We start from the raw sequence: 6,116 nt of genomic DNA, 5'->3' as shown, positions 1-6,116 counted from the left end.
AATTGTCTTTTCTGGATATGATTGAGTATAGTCACTATTTATGTTGTTTTTAAAAAGGCATTGCCATTGAATAGGTCAACCTGCAATACGCAATTGACACAACCTTGCTTGCTGAAATCAAGAGGATTTGAAGCTTAATGATGAAGATCAAAGACTAGAGCCTTCAGTATTGATTATACCTGAAAATAAAGGAAACAAAAATCCTCACAGCTGGACCAATAAACAGCATCATAACAGAGAAAACATTGAGGTTGTCAGGGAGTTCATTTTGCTTGCATCCACAATCAACAACTATAGAAGCAGCAACCAAAAAATTGAAGAAAAGCAATCAGCTACCAAAGTAAAGATGTCATCTTGAGGGCTAAGGTGTACCTGACCCCCCAAGCCATAGTGTTTTCAATAGCTTCATATGCATGAAAAATATAGATAATCTATAAGGAAGATGGAAGAACAGATACATTTGAATTATGGTGTTGGTGAAGAATACCATGGACTGTGAAAATAACAAACAAATCTGACTTGGAAGAAGCATATCTAGAATGCTGCTCAGAAGTGAGAATGATGAGGATTTGTCTTACATACTTTAGACATGGTGTCAGGAAGGAGCAGTCCCTAGAGAAGGACATCATGTTTGGTTGCTGTTGTTGTTGTAAGACCATCAAGGAACCAACTTGATGGTACTTTACAACAACAACAGTGGCTGCAACAATGGGCTCAAACAAGAGCAGGACTGGGAAGTGTTTCCTTCTGTTGGACATAAGGTCACTATGAGTTGGAACTAACTTGATGGCACCTAACTACACACACACATACACGTATGCATGTATGTATATATACATGTATATATGAGAGTGTTTCCAAAAGCTCATGGAAGATGGAATTAAAAGAGAATGGAATTTTCCCACTAACTTTTGAAGCCCCCTCATATACATATACTGGAGTCTTAGTGTGGTGCTTTAGGGTAAGCATGTGACTGCTAACCACAAGGTCGGTGGTTCAAACCCACCAGCCACTCCTCAGAAATGCTATATATTGCCCTTAAAAAGAATCCATTGCCCTTAAAAACAAAAACAACAGCAGGAATACACATATTTACTTTATATTACAAATTAAACCTTAACTCTCCATATGCTTCCAGTCTGTTAATATAAGAATGAGCTCCAATGACCACTGAATTTTAGATTATGAGTTTAAGGGCAAAAATCAATTACTCATTCTATCGCCTTTCTTGTTCTAGAGGAGACATTTACAAAGGGTAATCTTGCATTTCGTAAGTAAAAGAGTCAACACTTCACAATATTGATCTGACTTCAAAGTACTTTTGAAAGAGGTTCTCCTTTGGCCTCAAAAGATGAAAAGCTGAATCTGTCAGTTAAACAGTCACTGAGAGGAAAACAATCTACTAACCACTACCTAGTCTTCCTTATTTAGTCTTCCCTATTTTCCTGGTGCTAAAACAGTATCACAAGAACATCTGGGCACTACATACATGGTCTGAGAAGACACTCAGCTACAGTAAAGCAAAGAAGTATGACTTCCTAGCTTATTAAAATGAACAGTCTACAATGAACAAACTGATCTGGGTCCATGAATTAATGCAATGACAAGGAGATTTTAAAAAATCCCTTAAATATAATGTTACAAGCTCAAGGGCAGCTTCTCTATAGCTGCTAGACCACATCCATATATCACTATCAGAGTTTCCATGGTTTTCTATGGAAAATTTCATCTACTTCCTTTTATACTCAGGCTGGGGGAGGTAATGAGAAGTTCAGAGGGAGCAGGAATGACGTCCAAAGAGTTGAATGTGAGGATAATGTCAATGTTGAAAGAATGTATCATAACACTTCTGAATATCCAAGCTGGAAGGAAATGAGGAATGGAGAAGGATTCGATTAATAGCCCACAGGGAATATTATAATCTACTTAGTTTAATTAACTTCAACTTTAATGAGATTTTTTTTTCCAAAATAATATGAACAGTGCACCAAGTTTGGTCTATTGCCAAACACAATCTCTCTCCTCCTTCAAACTAATTAAATGAGAAAGGATACAAGAAAGTCACTGAAACAAAAGTGTACTAGCATCCTAGAATGGAGCCTGTGCATTCTCAGATTTTGAAAGATACTCACATATGTATTTAAAGAGGTCCTGGCATGGTGCTTTAGAATAAGCACTGGACTGCTGCTAACCAAGTGATTCAAATCCACCAACCACTCCTCGGAAACCCTATACAGAGTCAGTATGAGTTGGAACCAACTCAACAATCAACAGCAACATGTATTTAAAAGACAATGGTGAGAGAACAAACAGGATGGTGGATCGGGCAGAAGTGCAGTGAGGAGCTCAGCCAGCAACAACACAGAATACCGAACCAAGCAGGCTCAGGGGATGGTCCCAGAACTCTGAACCACATGTAAAGGGATATTCAGAAGGTTGGAAGGCTTACAGCTAGGGGAATTTGTAGCAGAAATAAGAAATCCATTGCTTTCTAATTCAAGACACTCAGCTGCTCCCAGAGCTGCCATTTTGGACGAGACCAAGCTGGGGAAGGATCAGAGAAGCCACGGATGCCTGACAGAACCACGGAGATAAAGGTGTGGATGTTTTTTTAATTGGTTCATTGGTCTCTTGCTGTTTGCACACCTCCATTCTGGTGACTAGAGGGGTGCTTGAGTGAATGGACACCCCATCCCCGGAGGGTTCTACTATGCATGCGTACAATCTCCTCACAATATAAAGAGACAGTTTCCACTTAAAACCAAACAACAGTGCAAAACAGCCAGAGCTGGCCTTGAACTGTTGTTTATCACTAGGAAAAAGGCCTGAACGGGGTTGTGGAGCAGGACAGGCAGACTAAAAATGAAACTGGGAAAAATTAAATCCTGAGTTACGTCATAATGACCAACAGTGGCATCTTGAAATTTCTCAGGAAGAAGAGTGAAAAGGGAAGCCCATCTCCTGATCACATCTACCTGGAGGCAATCAGAAAGCATAAAAAATACCAAAATACACACCCATCTAAGTATTAAAGCCTCAGACAACTCCTGAAATATGCCCCCCAAAACAGAAACAGATGACCATATCAGCACATGTCCAGATATGAGATAAAGTGACTGAGGCAAATGAGCTGAAAGTGGACCTACACTTCATACTGGAAGATGGGCAGGCTTTGGAAATGCCTGAGAAGGCATTCAGAAAAATGATTATAAAATGTGTCAAAACACTACAATGGAGTTGAGAAAAAATAAGGAAGAAACCAGGAAAGTGATACAGGAACAATCAAATAAGATTGACACAGCATTGGAAACAATTTAAAATCAACAGAAAGAGGTCCAACTGATTAATAATAGAATATCAGAAATGGATAATACACTGAAAGGGCAAAGGAACAGAATTGAAGAGTTAGAAGCCAGAACAAGTGATCTAGAAGATAAATCTCTCAACACTACTAAGATAGAAGAACAAACACAAAAAAGGATAAAAAAATAAATAAATAAGAAGAAGGCCTAAGATTTATGTTGGACAATGTGAAGAGGAATAACTTAAGAATTATTGGCGTTCCAGAACAGGAAGAATCACACAAGTCCACACAGACGAGATAGTTGAAGAATTTCTGGAAGAAAATTTCCCTAACATCCTGAAAAGCAAAAAAGATAAGCATTCAAGAAGCTCAACGAACCCCAGGAAGGATAGACCCTAAAAGACAATCACCAAAACATAATAATCAAGCTCTCCAAAATCAAAGATTAAGGACAGAATCCTGAAAGCAGCTAGGGAAAAGAGAAGTATAACATACAAAGGCAAGCAAATCAGATTAAGCTCTGACTTCTCAGCAGAAACCATGCAGGCAAGAAGGCAATGGGGAGACATATATAAAACCCTGAAAGAAAAAAACAAAACAAAACTGCCAACGAAGAATCCTCTGCCCAGCAAAGCTGTCAATCAACTACAAAGGTGTAATAAAAATATTCCAGGATAAACAGAAGCTAAGGAATTTTGCCAAAGCCAACCCTGAAATGAAAAATATTCTAAAGGGAGTTTAGAGAACCAACAAGAACAGACAACAACCAGAGATTGACGTATGTGGCAGCATCACCCTGAACTCAACCGACAAATGGAAGAGTCGAGAACGGAATAAAATGATAAGACCAGAGGATCTGGGAGATCAGTGTACGATCAAAACAATAACAATGTGAAAGAAGGTAAACACAGAGGAACAGAGAGCCAGGTGGTGGTAAGGTCAGATAGAGTGCAGGATAAAATAGACTGTCTTAAACGGAGGGAAAAGTTAATGGAATGTAAAGTAACCACATGGTGGGGTTGGGGTGGGGGTTTTAGTTTGGCCGTTGGGGAGGGCAATATAAGAAGGGTGAGGAGGTGGAAGAACAGGATAGATAGGGGAACACTGAAACAAGTTTGCATGGCCTAAGTGGGACAGAGGAAAATAGTGATGCATGCTCAACCTTGGAACAACAGGGCTCTGGGATACAGGGATCTAGGCATAGTTTGAAGAGGGAAAAGAGTACTTAGATGCTTGACTGTCTTATGAATATTCATTTTCCTTGCCTACTCTTGTAAAATAGACACTTGAGTGGGATAGAAAGGAATGGTGGAAAACATGATTACAGAAAATTTATAAGCCCGTCTTCAGCCTATAATTGACTGGATTACCTAAAAGGGGTTCTAGGACTTGTCTAGTGAAATAGGCCTCTTGCGGAGCCTTTGCAGGGTATAGGACCTTAGGTGTAATCCTGAGTTCCATCCAGAACCTTCTGAGGTGGGACATTCCCACTAGCAAGGATAAGCAGACCAGCCTGGAACAGCTAGAGTGACAGAAGATACATCTTCAAAGAAAGACCATCAGGCAAAACCCAAAACAAAAATGTCAGCCTGACTGGCTACCACAAGAATAAGCAAGCTTATTCAGGAAGCCATCAAGGCAAGCAATCAAGATCGTTCAGGACAAACTCCCCTCTAAGACTGAAACTCAAAGAGAACACACGAACAGGCATGTAAGCTTGCTGGTGACCACATTGGTCTACTGGTGAGTGGAAGAGGGGGAAAGGCAGCAATGAAGAACTGTTCAACCACAGTCCATTGACTCCTGTTGACCTGAAGATGAGAGAGAGACAAGGAAGGGCTGGTTGGTTCAAAGTGTGGTGAGACCTGGAGACACCTGAGCCCATGGACAAGGACATAGATAGCTACAGAGGGCTAGAGCTGAGAGTGAAGCATCCAGCTGATATGAAGTGAGGGGTGATGCACAAGAATACCCAAATTTGAAGACAGTACCCATTTGACCTAGCCTCAATGGCTTGATATCAGAACTCGACTAGAGGAAGATTTAAAAATAATATATTTTTTGGGGGGATAAAGGAAACAAGGGTAAATTGCTACAATTTGATGAACCTGACCTATACTCATGGAGGTAGTAACTCTAAATACCAACAGAGAGAAGGAGTCTTTGCATCAAGTATTAATGCTATCCCCTCTGTACACATGGTAGATAGGGATGGGCAACTTAGACATTGGCTACCTAAAATAGGGGGAGGGGGCTATAAAGGCATGAAGTGACTGGTTTACAATATTTCATGATGGAGTTTAGTTTAAGAGTGTGTGGGGGAAGAAAGAGTTCCCACTGAATAGTTTTCATGTTGTGTAGATGGGTCTAGTGAAAAGAGAAGGGGATAAAATTCTTAATCTGATTCAATAATGAGTAACTGTTATCATGACTAATTGCAAATGTCATCATTTTAAAGGTAGAAGTTTTGTAACAAAAACAGGGGAGTGGTTAATCTTACAGTCCAGAAACAGGACCCTAGGACCATCAATGGAGAAGAGTACAAGCAGAATGCTGGACCTTATTAAGAGAAGCAGCAATGCCAGAGACGGACAGAGGCAGAGATGGGGTCATGGAGAGGGGGAGCGGCTAAGGACTCTAGATTCATGGGAAGAGAGGGACTAAGAGCGGGTGGCCAGGAGGCAGACTTGCAGAATGTGCCCTTTGGAGGTGTAAATCATGCCTGAGTCTTTTTTTTTTTTTTTTTTTTTAAAGCTAAAGTGAATAGAGAGAAATACTGCTAACTGATGGTACATGTTGTTGTTGTTGTTAT

General features: G+C 40.2%; 1 protein-coding gene across 1 annotated transcript in view; it reads right to left on the bottom strand.

Moving 5' to 3' along the window:
• Positions 1-6,116, bottom strand: part of MOSPD1 (motile sperm domain containing 1) — a 46,440-nt gene that overhangs the window by 11,777 nt on the left and 28,547 nt on the right. The gene's annotated exons all lie outside the window — the stretch shown is intronic.

The sequence above is a fragment of the Chrysochloris asiatica genome, unplaced genomic scaffold, assembly GCF_000296735.1.
Source record: "Chrysochloris asiatica unplaced genomic scaffold, ChrAsi1.0 scaffold00051, whole genome shotgun sequence".
Taxonomy (NCBI): Eukaryota; Metazoa; Chordata; class Mammalia; order Afrosoricida; family Chrysochloridae; genus Chrysochloris; species Chrysochloris asiatica.
The sequence above is the reverse complement of the archived record's forward strand: the minus strand, read 5'-3'. Positions and strand labels throughout refer to the sequence as shown.